This window comes from Archocentrus centrarchus, chromosome 7, assembly GCF_007364275.1.
Source record: "Archocentrus centrarchus isolate MPI-CPG fArcCen1 chromosome 7, fArcCen1, whole genome shotgun sequence".
NCBI lineage: Eukaryota > Metazoa > Chordata > Actinopteri > Cichliformes > Cichlidae > Archocentrus > Archocentrus centrarchus.
In genome coordinates this window covers 18,979,882-18,994,283 of record NC_044352.1, presented here as the reverse complement: position 1 = coordinate 18,994,283, position 14,402 = coordinate 18,979,882, and the positions used below count along the sequence as shown (strand labels likewise).

Below are 14,402 nucleotides of genomic sequence, written 5' to 3'. Positions count from 1 at the left end.
ATAAGTCCCCTCATCTTTCATTGGAAAAGTCCTTGTGAAAATGAAGGAATGGGTTTTAAAAGGTGCCCTAAAACCAATGAAATAAAAGATTTTTAAGGAATCAATCACAATCTCACACAGAAGCCAGTGTAAGCAGCTTACTGTTAGAAAAACAGAAAGACTCGCAGTTCTATTTTTTTAAGACCTCAGTCACACAGATCCAAGGACCAGTCAGCAACCATTTGGCAACCACCAGTTACGAGGGAAAAATGCGTATTTCATAACTGGCTGCAAGTGTTTGCTGAAGGTTGCTGACAGTCGCTGTGACATAGGCATGATTTAGATGTGAATCTTTGTAGAGCCTACAACATAACCTACGTAAATGTAGTGTTTATGTGGTGTTTATTGGTGCTTTATGTGTTAATTTCATTGTGTTGCCAGCCACGATAGAAACAAATAAAATGCCTGGATTTTTTTTCCCTCCTGGGGAAGTTTTGGCAATCTCTCTCCAGTAATTTGCTGACATTTGTGAGTCCCAATATTGATCCTATGACTATTGTTCCTTAGGAGATAATTATTATTCTCTCACTGATAAATTAAAAAACTGCAGCAAAAAAGAAGCTGGAAATGCATAGGAGGAATCAAGGGTACTGAACAGGCCAGTCACAGGAGTTACAGGCTGCACCAACGCAACGTGTAATTACATTTCCAGGGAGGTGAATGCCAGTTTACACTGTAAACCCGGATAAGCTGAATCTACTTAAAAAAAACCAAGGTAACTCGTTGCCTTAAATTTTTTAAGTAATGAAACAGTTTATTTAACTCAGCCTGTTAAGTAAGCACTACTCCATTTCCAATTGAACTAAATTGTATGTTCTAATTGACCAAACTTATCTTTTATAGTTCATGAAAAAATAAAATGTCTTTTGATGGTTGTGTTGGAGCCTATCCCAGCTGACATGGCAGTAAGATGCAGGGTACACCCCGTACAGGTCACCAGCCTGACACAGACAACCATTCACACCTGTGGGCAATTTAGAGAGACCAATTAACCTAACTCCAGTAACTACATGTCTTCAGATTGTGGGAGGAAACCCATACAGACACAGGGAGAACATATAAACTCCACACAGCAAGAGTCCCAGGCTAAGGCGGAATTGAACCTAGACTATCAGATAGCTATTCTAGCTGTGCGGCAGCAGTGCTAACCACCACGCCACCATGCTGCACAGTAACACAAATATTTTTTACAGTGTTGAACTGTGTCTGTTTAAATTTGGTAAATAAACATGATAAAACTCAGCCCTGCTGAATGCTGGTATATTAACATTTACAAATAACATTTGTCCATGGAACAATAAAAAACTACATGAGAGAGGGTTGTGAACAAAAACCAAACAAAAACACCAAATGTCTACTATTCCAAACAGCAAGAGGCCTGGGCCCAGCCGGAATTGAACCCAGACCTTCTAGATGGCATTCTAACTGTGAGGCAGCACTGCTAACCATCATGCCACCATGCAGCTGCGCATTAAGCCAGTCTGTACGTCGTAGGGTTTCAGAGGGCTTTGTGGTTACATTGAACCTATGGCATAGAATTCTGAAACATAAATCTCCAGGTAGACTGTTAAAGCCGCATTCATGCAGGCCAAAAGACCAGACAATGACCCCCAGTAACCACTGGCTGCTACGGAAAAGTGTGTATTCCATGACTGGTCAGCGAGTGAAGGTTGATGGCAGTTGTCACAAAGAGGTATACAGGTACTGTATACGGTGCTGCACTGAAAAACTGAAACTGAAAAACTCCTTGTGATTGGTCACTAGCAGGTTGGTGCAGTTGTCAGTACTTTGCATGTAAGATGCCAACTTGTCTGCAGACACACTCAAACCACTCTGTCATCATCATCCATGCAAACTGGAGGCGACCCCACCAATCTTCTAGTGGCCAAAGTAATTGCAGAGGTTTTTAGTGCAGCACCCTTTTTAGGACTGATGTCACCTGGCAACTGCGAGCAACTTCCAGCAACCACTTGCTAACTGGTCAGGGGATCCACATTTCTGCCAGCTGGTTAGCGACCAGTCTCTAGGTCTATGTGACTGAGGCCTAACTCAAGTCTAATATCTGTGTTACTAATAAACAAAGACTAATTACAGTATTTAGAGCACCATCTTTACTCAGCTTCTTCCTGTTTATGTTTGGGTGGCAGTCTGCATAGGACTAACCTATCCACTGCTGCATTAGCCATTAGTAGCTTGACTGGTCCAGTCAGTAGAAAGAACTGCAACAAGCAGAATGGCCAGTATGCTAAACTGTAGGCTGCTCTTATTTGTCACTTTAAAAGTGTACTGTTGCATCATGGCTTTCCTTTAACTTTGTTTAGCACAAAACATCCCTATATCAATATGTCATTTTTCTTGCAATATATCGACCACGTTCCTTAAACGTTGTTTTTATTAAAACATGCATGTCTGTGTAGGTTCTCAGTCATCCAGGTAATAATAGTCTCTGGAGCTTGAAAAAAGGCCTTTTTCGAGCTCCAGAGATTTAAACATGTAGGCACTCTTTTGGCTTTTAAGCACTAAGCAGGATAAGAAGCTGAAGTTAATATTAATGTTTAGATTCAAACTTTTTTTCAACTTTAAGTTACGTTTTTGCTTTCTACCAAATCCTTCTGCTTTATAAGTATAATGAGACAGAGCTGAACTGTGGAACAGAGTGTTGTTTTGTTACAGTCCTCTACACTAATAAATACACTGAGACTAATCGCACAGTGTGTAAAAAAGAAGTCCTCAAAGGTAACACAAAATTATTTAAATGTGCACGTTCATCCATGTCTATTTCTTCATTATCTCCTTTATTAGTGAGCTACACACACACTCGTACAGTGCACAAGTACCCACAAAACTGCACTAATTACTGCTGTGCATGTGCTCCAGCTCAAACATACCAGTCTACAGTATATAAAGCTTCATTCTGAATTCATAATTGCATAATTAGATATAATTGCATGTGCTGTGGGCCTGCCTGACAACCTAATGAGGCAGCTGTAAAATAGCTAGTGGTTCCACTTATAAGAACATAATCAAAGACTACGAGATAAAAGGGCATACACAGATAAACACGGACAGACAGTAGGACAAGCCCAGAGCTACACCCAGGAAAAAAAAAAAATCCTGAAATTATTAAAGGAAAGAAGACAAAGTGAGGGAGTGAGTGAGTTTACAACTCTCGTTATAATCTATCAACAGTGGCTCAGTTCATCAGTGGCTCTAAGTGTCTCTGTGGTTTCCATTTCTCAGCCTTGGGGACTTGATTTTCCACCTACCTTGCACCTCATCATTGGCGTAGGACTGACCAAGACAAGACTCTCACAAACATACCTCTAGATAACAGAGACAGCAATCCCACACACACACACACACACACACAAACAGGCACACAAGGTAAGGCCTAATTTGCTGGCCTAATGACCACAGTGATTGCTGTCTAGTTGTTGATGAAGAAAGCTGCCAGAGGGCTGCATGTGTGGTGTAGTTCAGACTTCTGGCTAACAGCTCCTCTTTGCCATCAGCCATAATGAGTCAGCTCTGACACCGCCAAAGCTAGAGTGTCTGTGTCGGTTCGTTTATAATGGCTGCTGAAAGTAATACCACCTCCCAGCCCACACACTGGCTGGGAGTTCTGTCACTGCAAACTCATTAACAGAAGCTATAGTGGCGCCAAAATCAACAAATCAAACTGCTTCCTTAATAAGATGTAAGATGTCACAGCAAGTTGGCTACCACAATATTAACAATGGTTCACTTGCACTCTTTGAATTTACCTACCATGGTGCAGGAACATCTACTGTATTCTAGCATATTTTGATTAATGCCAATTATCTGTAAATGAGCCTTGGAATTGAAGTAAAAACATGTCTTTACTTAGTAACACACCATTAGAACTTCTATATGTGCAAATGTGAAATCACTGAATGAGGAGCGCTTTGTGTTGTCCTCTGAGGTTCAGCAAAGCACATACAACATGCTTCGGAGACAAGCCAGCATCTTTCTATCAGCATGTAGGGAAGTTTCTGCTTTAACAGGTTGGAAACATATCCTGTCATCTTTTGTTCTGCATTCTGACTCACTGAGTCTGTATGTCATTACTGTTTTCTATGGTTTTCAGTCATCTATTGTCCTGAGATACCAGACTAATATGTAGCTGTGTTTTAGAGCCCAATTAGAAATGACCATGTTTTCCACTAAAGAAAGACCGGTGCTGTCAAGAAGAGCTGTTACCACCACGAAATAGCTGAGCCCAAAGATAACTCACAGGTGCAGTCTGTAGATTTTGTCTGCCAATATTTTTGTCTCCAACTTTTGCTAAATAATGCTGCGTAGCATGCAGTTTTTAAACCTCTCAAGGGTTGTCTGGCTTTTAAAAGCTGCCAAGACAGAAGATGATGATGATGATGATGATGATGATGATGATGATGATGATGATGATGATGATACTTTATTGATCTCACAATGGGGGAAATTGGAGTTGTACCAAGAATGTGTTGTTGAAAACCAGTTATGATAGACAGATTATAAAAAGGCTCCATATTTTTATGGCTATTATTATCATTACATTGCATTGCATAACCTGTTCTGACAATACTTTTCTTTTAAATCAAGCACATTTAAAGTACAAGTGTTTGGTGACCTATCAAGTCTTTTACACAAAATCTTGATTGAGTGGAGCTCCCCTCGCTGGTGACTGAGAGCATCAACATTACTTCCCTGTTAAAAGCTCATTATCTTTCAAAAGCAACAGAGACATTCATTAAATAACAGTTTGGATCTAGGTGTTAGCTTCCCAAGTTACTGACCTTGTAATCTGAAACCTACTCTGAAACAATTTGAAACTTCAAAGCAGCAAATGTTTTGCAGAACATGCCTCAAATATTGTCATAGCATTATAAACAGTGATGCATTCACTTGCTGATGTACTGCATCTGTTTACGCCACTGCGTCGTGTTGGAAAAAAGAGAAATGTTTGAGAGGCTGACAGTGAGACAGCAGGGTTTGGTCAAGAGAGATGGCTATTAACAGTGTAAATGAAGGGAAACGTGTAATGACAGGACCCAAGAGCCACTGATGAGGGTGATGGATGGCTTTCAGCTCAAATACATGGCAGTTCATCACTCACCTCAGGCATGCACGCGTACTTATAGTGTATTTTCACACGGAATCACACACTTGCTTTTCTCCCTTATTAACCTTCTGCTCATCCACTTATGCTGTTTTGCAAAAGCCATTCGGCTTTGTATTGCTGGCTCTGCAATCACATAAACAGCCTTGGAAAAGCTCTCGTGTACGCACACAACACGCCGCCTCACCCTGATCACATACCCCAATCACTGCCACCATATTCCCTCATCATCTCTGTCTTGTCTGTCTGTCTCTGCAATAAATGGTTATCATTATCTATTGCTTATTGTTTTCAGTAAATTCATCAATCTTCTAGCGTATAAAATGTAACAAATGATGAGAAATGGCAGTTCCTGAAAGGCAGAACTCAACATGCTGTCTTAAAATTAATGATTTTGTTTAACCAAGAGTTGAAAGTTTTCCCAAACAGATGCAGATGAAAAATAAGAAGTGGCAGAAGTTGGATATTTTGACAAATTGTCTTAAAAGTGCTTTCTTTTCAAATCCCAAAGAAGCTGAGTTTACAGTAATGTGAATAAAACAGCACATTTGCAAAGCTGGAAGCTGAAGTTTTAATTCAGCATTTCATAATTCTTTATTTAAGAAAATAATAATAACTGTCCAACAACTGGGCCAAAAATCTAAACACAGTTGATTAACAGTGATATTAAATACAAATAGTAATAATTTGTGACATCTTTTTTTGCCTGATAACTGTTCCAAACAGCTGAGTTCTAAAATATGCTGACACTGAATTTTTGTTTGATTGACTAGCAAAAGGATTAATAATGATTTTCTCTCTTGTGGATACTCAATCCGCCCTCTACATTAACCTGAATTAGACACACACAGCCAGGGAAAGACGCTCCTCATGCTTTCCCCCCATGAAGCGCACCCCCCTTTCCCCTGCTCTTCACCCCTTTCCTTGCTCTGTAGTCAAGGGAAGCAGTGTGGGGCCGAGAGGTGGTAGGTAAACAGTGGTTCTGCAAAGTGCTTTTTCCCGGGCTGTGTATACCTGGGTAATAGAGGCAGTAATGGAGTTTGTTCAGGCTAAGGTAATCCTGGAGCTGTGAGCTCAGCATCTGCTGCTGTTTCTCTCTGACGCTGTTTTGTTCCACAGCAGGTACTGATGTTGCTGTAGCTGTCACCATAACTGTCCCACACAAGCCATTCGGGAGTAAAGCAATGTGTGTCTGCATTTCTATGAATGTGTATTTTCTCCTAAAAAAAAAAAAAAAAGTATGTTTATCAAAAAATGAATGTGTGTAGTATATCTGTGTGCATTCTGAGCAAAAAAAAATGCACAAAGATAAAATGAGGTTCTGCTGACTGATATGTGTGTCTGGATCTGTCGCGAGAAATAAGTGCGTGTGTCTGTGTGCTGCAAGAGCGAGGAAGAATCTAAAAAATATATGTGTTTGGATGTTATAGTTCACCTTTGGGAGGTGGGATAAGAACAGGGCTGACGGCTAGGAATGAATTTACGGGGCTCGATCTCCCAGAAACAATTTCTTTATGTGGGTTACACACATTTAGAGTGGCTACTCGTCCCCCCTGGGCCTCAGCTCACCACACACAGCTACTGGAGATGGCCAATGAAATACAGAACACTCTTTTATAGGACACATGCTTTTTATTTATTTTTATTTATCCCCTGTAGCTTCCTTTTTCCTCTCCTTCTCTCGTTCTGTCTAGGTCTCTGTGTCACTCATTCCTGTTTCTCAATCTTGTACTTTTCTCTTTTTTCTCCCCTTCTTTTCTCTTCTCTTCTCATCATGCGAAGGTACAGGAGGTGCAAATGAAAAAGAGATCACCTTTTATAGGAAACATACTGCATTTTTTGTTTCTTCTGGTTGATCTCTTTGTCTTTATTACAACTATCTCTCTTTTCCTATCTTTCCATCTGTCTGTATCTCTCTTTCTCTCTCTCTGGATAGCAGCTCTGACATTATTCCCATGGCCCAGAGGACTTATTGGTAGAAGAGATGGATAAAGAAAGTGAGTCAGAAAATACAGGAAAGGGTAGAGGGTGTGTTAAAAGTGCATAGGGAGACATAAAATTGTGGGATGTAGAAACATGAAAGCTTGGTGCGTTTTCATGCCTCTCCAAATGCATCTACTTTTGGTCATGTTGCAGTGGGGAGTTGGGATAAAAATGGTTCAATCTGACCAAGTCCTGCAGTCCAGAGTCACCTCAGGCATGTCCAAGACAGGAGTCTGCCAGGGTACTGTGTGTACGCCTGATATCATCAATCAAATCCTACAATGGAGGGAATAATATTCAGTTATATGAATTTATAAACCATTAAGAAAGGGGTAAAAACAGGCTGCATACTTATTTATTTATTTAGCAAAGCAGTGCATTATTCCCTACATTAATCTTCATACAGAGCCATTCATTTTCCTAAAGCACATGTACGCTGGGTTTCCGTTGTGGTGTAGGAGTTAAGATGGCAACTATGACCTTTGTTGCATCTCTGGCTTTCTCTTCTCTTTCCACTAATTAAGATATAAAATGTAAAACAAGCAAACATACACATTTTATATTTGCATATGCATAGACAAACAAGAGAGGTCAGTCCAAATAGTGTGACTGTGAAAACAGATTTGTTTTCCCACCAAATGAATAATCAAGTGCACGCAGACTAAACTTAATATAACCTTGAACCAGAACCAACCCATTTAAGTCACTGCCAACGATATTCTTTGTACAACTGTACACTCACACAAACTTCTGCTTTTTTTTGCCATATCATCAACAGAATCCTATGAGAGATTGCTATTTCTCATAGGCTTGTCTCTCTTGCTCTTTTTTTTTGCCTCATATTAAATGGGCTATATTGTGATTTGTCCAAGATGGAAATTCATATTAAGTCAATTGAGCAGCTGTGCAGATTTCAATAATTTCCCTTGTGGGATCAATAAAGTACTATCTATCTATCTATCTAGATATCTATCTATCTATCTATCTATCTATCTATCTATCTATCTATCTATCTATCTATCTATCTATCTATCTATCTATCTATCTATCTATCTATCTATCTATCTATCTATCTATCTATCTATCTATCTATCTATCTATCTATCTATCTAAGCTTGCACTAGCAAACTTGGTTAGCAATGTAAATCCATGGATTGCATAGCTGCATCAGACAGGCATCTGCTAATTAGTAAGGATGCTAAACTCTAAACTTACCAAAACTGAAGCACATACTTTTTTTTACCACACAGAAATATTTCAGTTGCATAAAAAATGCTCAACAGTGCACCAACACTAGAAAATTGGTCAAGAGGTGCAGTTCCGTGAGTCAAATGATCTAAAATGAGACCTAGCAGACAGCTATCAGCTATAGCTGCCTGTGTCTGCATACTCCTGTCAGTCAAAGCTGCCATACGTCTCACTTTAAGCCTTAAGTGAGTTTATATGGAGAAGGAAATTAGCTGTAGGGAGCAACCATCACACCTGTGTTCCACTGGTACGTTGTGTTATCTAATACAAGTCTAACTAATCATTAGAAAAACCTTTTTTTCCAGGATGTAAGCATAGCTGAAATAGTTGGGCTGATTTCAAAGAAGCAATAAATCTAGCTGAGTGTTTGGAGCCTTTGTGAGTTTAATTATAGTCTCTAAAAAAGGTGTCATACAACAGTGTGTACTACTCCCTTCACCGAAGAGCACTCACTGAAATGCAAGAGTGCTCAGCTGAGCCAGAGGACAAGTACATCAAAGTCTTCAGTTTGAGAAAAAGGAATCTCATCATTCCTCAACTGGGAGCTCCACTAACCCACAAAAAAACTGGTCTGATAGGCAACAGTGAAGAGGCAATTCCAGGATGCAAGCCTTTGAGGAAGGCTTGCAACCAAAAGAAAGCCAAGTCTGCTAAATCTGACACTGGCCAACAAAATTGAAAGTATGTGGATAGCACCTGTGGCCATATTAAAAATATATATTTAAGGCCCATCCTTTGAGTGACCAATCAGTGACCACAAATAATAGTTTCTTCTCGTATCACTCCATAAACCCCAACAACCCGACCAATTTCCCTTGTTGCTCTACTCGCCACCTCTGTGCATCGTTCTCCTCCTGCCATCAAGTCTTGCTGGCAGTTCTCTTCCTTCTTGTTTTGTAACTCCCTCTCAGTTCACCTCTGTGTGCTCACCTCCCCTGTGTTCTTCACAGAGGCTTGTGAAAACGGAAGGAGAGGAAGAGACAGAGACAGATGGAGCAGTACGGTGTCAGAAATATTCACAGTTGAGGTGGCCACCTTTGCTTAAATTAAAGACGCTTGTGTGCACACAACACTTTATAAAGAGGTCTAGGTCATGAAGAAATAGGCTAGAAATAGGCATTCCCTTGTTCCTTTTAACAGTGAAAGAAATAAAAGTAGCTCCTGCAACATATTCAACAACTCACGGCCTTGCCTCTGTTAGACTGATGATCTATGCTGCCATGGTCAATATAAGGTTTTCATATTCACACTTCAGGTGATTCATGGAGCTGCACAGAAGACACCCACCGCTTGATACAGGGTACACGGCCTCCCATTTTTAACATGCAAAAGCAGTAGCCTACATTTCAGCCATGTGAAGAACTGCGAACACTCCACTGAGTGCAACTGTTTGAAAACAGAAGGAATGGGGCATTAAGGAGAAGGGAAGCATAAAGGTCCCTTATCAGCTCTTTCTTTAAAGAAAACAGCCTCTTACTTTAATTTATCAGTTATTAGACACATCTGGATTCAGCGCATCTGGATCCAGCTAATAGGATCAATCAGTAAAAATCAACATGAAATGACAACTACACAGCAGTTCTGCCTAAAATAGCGCACAGAATCCGCAAGTGCCCACGTACGCACAGCTACCTGAGCGCTGATGTGCGTGCGTGTGTGTGTGTGTGTGTGTGTGTGTGTGTGTGTGTGTGTGTGTGTGTGTGTGTGTGTGTGTGTGTGTTAGAGAGAGAGGGAGAAGGCGAAAGAGAGCTGGAGGTAGAGGTAGAGAGAGAGGGAGGCTATAGGCTGGGTAACATCTGAAAGAACCGCAATCATTTGTCTTTGCTATAAAATCACAACCGTGTAAATAAAACTGATACCAAGCCAGACCAAGCTGATGGACGTCACCACTAGAAATCATTTCCACAACTCTAATGTCTTCCTAAAACCCAATCCCTTTCTATTTCCTTACAAATGGAGCGGATGAAGTGTAATCCATTTTGTGCGTAAATGGCTTTCCAAGGCGAGCTAACCAGTAGACTGTGACAGCTGCGCCCATGCACGTCCGGTGGGTTAGTAATTTACTTTTCTTTTCTTTTTTCTTTTTTTTTAATCACGCTCACTTCTGCTGTTAACTAAACACGCATTAACACCGTGAGGTACACTGAGCAGCTCTGCCCAGGCGTAAAGGCTATCCTGTGACCCATACCTGTTGGTGCGGTGTGGTCTTGTTCTGTTAGCCCAGCAGGTGAACCTCTCTCCTCATAGCCGCTCCGCTATCCGAGACAGAGAAGAGACTCGCATCCCCACTCCACTAGCGGAAAACAGCTCCTCTGTGACACTGGCCGCTCAGTTCGACTGGAGCGGAAAAGTTATATCATACCATCCACCTCCGAATCCGGGGAGCAGAAAAAAGGAGCCGGTAGCAGACGTGACCTCCTGGGATAAAACGGCGTGCTGCTCCTGCGACTACTCCTGTGCAAGGAAAGGTCTCCTGAAAGTTCCGCTCCTGCCCTCCGCTTTTGCACAGAAACTTAGTTATTAAGCCATATCACGAGGGAGGAAGCACCCAGTTTGAAATCTGGCTTTTTGTTTTTGAAGCAATAATCTCCTTTTTTATCCTCTTTAAAAGATGTAGTATGAAAGTAGCTCAGTGGTGGGACAGAGATGCGCTGCGGTCGGGGAGTCACGCAGACTGTTACTGCGCTCCTGCTTGTCCGCCTGGAAGATGGAGAGGATTGCCTGACTGTAAACTCTGAAGTGGAGCAGCACCCCCTAGCGGTATAATTTGGGAAGACCTGCTTACAGCGGCGCGAGCAATAAATGTAAATGATACCGTACAGTAATGTGAAGAAGGCCATATGGGCTGCGCCAAACCATGTTGGATATATGATATTAGTGGTTTATTGCCAATGTAGACTGGCAGTGAAACAGAAAGAAGCAAAGGCCAGGGTATCGGCACAAAACGCAAAATACAAGCACACATGCAGTCACACAGCATCAGATGTATCAGTAAAAATGTTTGTGTCACTTCATGAAGGACAAAACAATAATATTGTCTCAGTGTGTTTGTGTGTGTCTGTGTGTTTGTATGTGTCTGTGTGTGCCTGTGTGTGTATGCCTTTGTGTGCCCCTCTCTCAGCGGTGAGAAGTTCAAATTAAATTGAACTCACTTTAGCTGAGCTACGGGCATTTCCCAGTAGACTACACCAAAAGGAGCGAAGGGGTGATCGACACCATGCCATCCAAATTGACCGGCCTCTCTGCCTGAGTGAGTGTGTGTCCGTGTGCGTCTGTATGTGTGTTCTGCTGCCCGAAATGACCCAAACTGCCCAAAGAAGTTTACTCACAATAAATGACTTTGTCCAGACTCAGTCACTCTGACCGGTGCAGTTCATTTGAGGAAGTAGTTCCCACTGGCCCTCTAAGTGTGGCTGTGGATGTGTACTGTATGTGTGTGTCACAAAATGTGCAGTTTCCCCTATGGTGTCAGGAGAAACAGATAGACAGTAATAGGTATTAAGGACGCAGGAATCAGGCAGTAGAGAACCTGGTCATAAACATCTACACACACACACACACACACACAAACACTAAGTAAGACGATGTACAACTGAAGTTCTGAAGTGTGTGTGTGTGTGTGTGTGTGTGTGTGTGTGTGTGTGTGTGTGTGTGTGTGTGTGTGTGTGTGAGATGTAATCGAGGTGATGATGTATGGCTGCACACATGGATGACAGGGTAATTGATCCATAGTGGGGGTGTGATTGTGCACGTGTGCATGTGGGGAGGCCTGCTGCCAGTCATATATCATTTCACCCTGTGAGCTAATCTGTTACTCTGACAAAGAGTTCAGATTACTGATCTCCTCTCCTTTCTGGTCACCCTCTTGAACCTTCAACACTCTCCTCTCCTCTCCTCTCCTCTCCTCTCCTCTCCTCTCCTCTCCTCTCCTCTCCTCTCCTCTCCTCTCCTCTCCTCTCCTCTCCTCTCCTCTCCTCTCCTCTCCTCTCCTCTCCTCTTTCCTTTGTAACTTGTGTTTTTGTGACTCATTCTTTGATCCCCCGGTATGCTATCTTCTTAATATATCAAAACATTCTCCCTCTCTCTTTTTCTTCCTCTCTCTCTCTCTCTCTCTCTCTCTCTCTCTCTCTCTCTCTCTCTCTCTCTCTCTCTCTCTCTCTCTCTCTTTCTCACTAAAGTAACACGGGTGAATCATGGATAACCTGGAAAGCCTAACCATGGGATTTGTCTTCTGTCCTGCATTCTGGCAGCATAGTTAAACTCAGCATGTGGACTGCAAGATAACAGTGACATGCATGCAATGCAAGATCCCAGGGCCTGCTTGGAAGCCCTCAAAAATCAGCCTAATTCCTTTGGGATCTTTGGCATTTATGCACATACATGCTCACCCACACTTGAGCACACACTTGCACACACACAAAGGGATGTAAAATGTGCCACTCAGAGCTTGCTTTCCTTTGCATATCACCTGACTGCCTTGGAGTTGCATGTTGTGCGTACATGGCATGGAACATTTGACCACATGCACAGTCACGTGGACATGATATTAGAACAGCTCAAAATAGTCTAATCATATTCATTTGTCATTCATTTCCTTCTATCAGCTCACTAAAACAGCTGAAAAGAAGACAAATCCAGCAGGACCAAGAGATAATCCTCACAGACATGAGGCGTTTGCCACATGGCTCTGTACTACTCATAATCATCAGAGCAATAATTATAGTAGACAGTGTACCATTTGGCAGCTGTCACTTTCAAAACCTCATATTAAAAAAAAGTTATTTTTTCAGATGATTTTAAAGATGGTTTTATAGTCCATAAATCTCTGGAAAAAGCCCTCTATGGATTTGTTTGACTCTCTCCTTCACAACTCCCTCAGCATGTCTGTGGCTTGCAGCCTTCAGCCCATTGGGTCCTACAGAAGAAGAGAATTTTTAAAGTATTTATAATTCATAAAAGTGTACAATTCAGAAATGTATAGTTCAACAAATGGTCATTTAAAGTGATAAACCGAGAGAGAATTATTTCCTGAAGGCATAGTTTGCCCTGCTGAACAGCTTTACATTCACCTGCCTGGCCTACTTTGGTTCCCTTTCACTGCTCTCATATCAGGCAGCTCAGCACCAAACTGCAGAAAGATAAAGGAGCAACTATCTGGTGAACATAGCGTAGCTTTTATTTGCTAAGGATCCAAATCATAAGAGCAACCAATGTTATCCTTTTTTTATCCCCATTTTTATGTGTGCTCTAACCTTTCCTTTCCTTATTTTGATCGTTTTTCTTTGCCTGTGTGTTTCCTGTTATTCTGATGGCTCCCCCTGCTTTTGTGTATTCCACCTGTCTCAAGCTGACTTCCCTCTTACTGTTTTCAGTCTGTGTCTTTCCCTCTGTCTGCCACATTGACTTTGTATCACGGGTCATTACACTCGTCTATTACTGTAAGTCTTCCTGTGCGCCTGACGCTGCCTGTTTTGCTGGTTTTGTTTGCTTTGTTGAACAGATCACCTGTGTAGCTTACATTTTTGCTCAAGTAAAGTCTGCCTTTTTGAACTCTCCTCCGTTGTCCTGTTTTCTGCCTACAGATCATTATAGATAGACAGAATAAAAGTGTGACACTTTCCATGTTGATGCAAACACAACCCCAAATGAATGACTGGCACCCTCATTGCTGGGTGGGAAAATAAGCAATTAGAGGGTTAACCCTGTCAAGTTAAAAGTACCTGAAATGATGCTGTTAATATAAAATGTGTGCAATGCTGAGGCTCATTTAAGTTCAACCGTTATTGGACATCAGCGAAGGCTTATGAAAGGAAACAGCTGCAGTGTATCGATCTATGTCAAGAATTTTGTTTAGTAGAATCAGATCAGTGCTGACAACATCTGTTAAAATATTTTCTTTTGTCACAAAGTACATTATAACACATACATTTAAGTTCATTTCTTTTTGAACATAAAAGTGAAGGTTAAAGCTTTATTATGTTTGCACTTGTGCACAAGATTCAAAGCCCTGCCA

The 14,402-nt window shown here is 41.4% G+C and overlaps 1 protein-coding gene across 1 annotated transcript in view; it reads right to left on the bottom strand.

Moving 5' to 3' along the window:
• The window catches only part of LOC115783097 (chemokine-like protein TAFA-2), a 91,345-nt gene extending 80,295 nt beyond the window's left edge, over positions 1 to 11,050 (bottom strand). The window contains exon 1 of the mRNA XM_030733747.1: positions 10,578 to 11,050. The gene's annotated coding sequence lies outside the window, so the exon portion shown is untranslated. The remainder of the gene's footprint in view (positions 1 to 10,577) is intronic.
• Between the last annotated feature and the right edge of the window lie 3,352 nt (positions 11,051 to 14,402).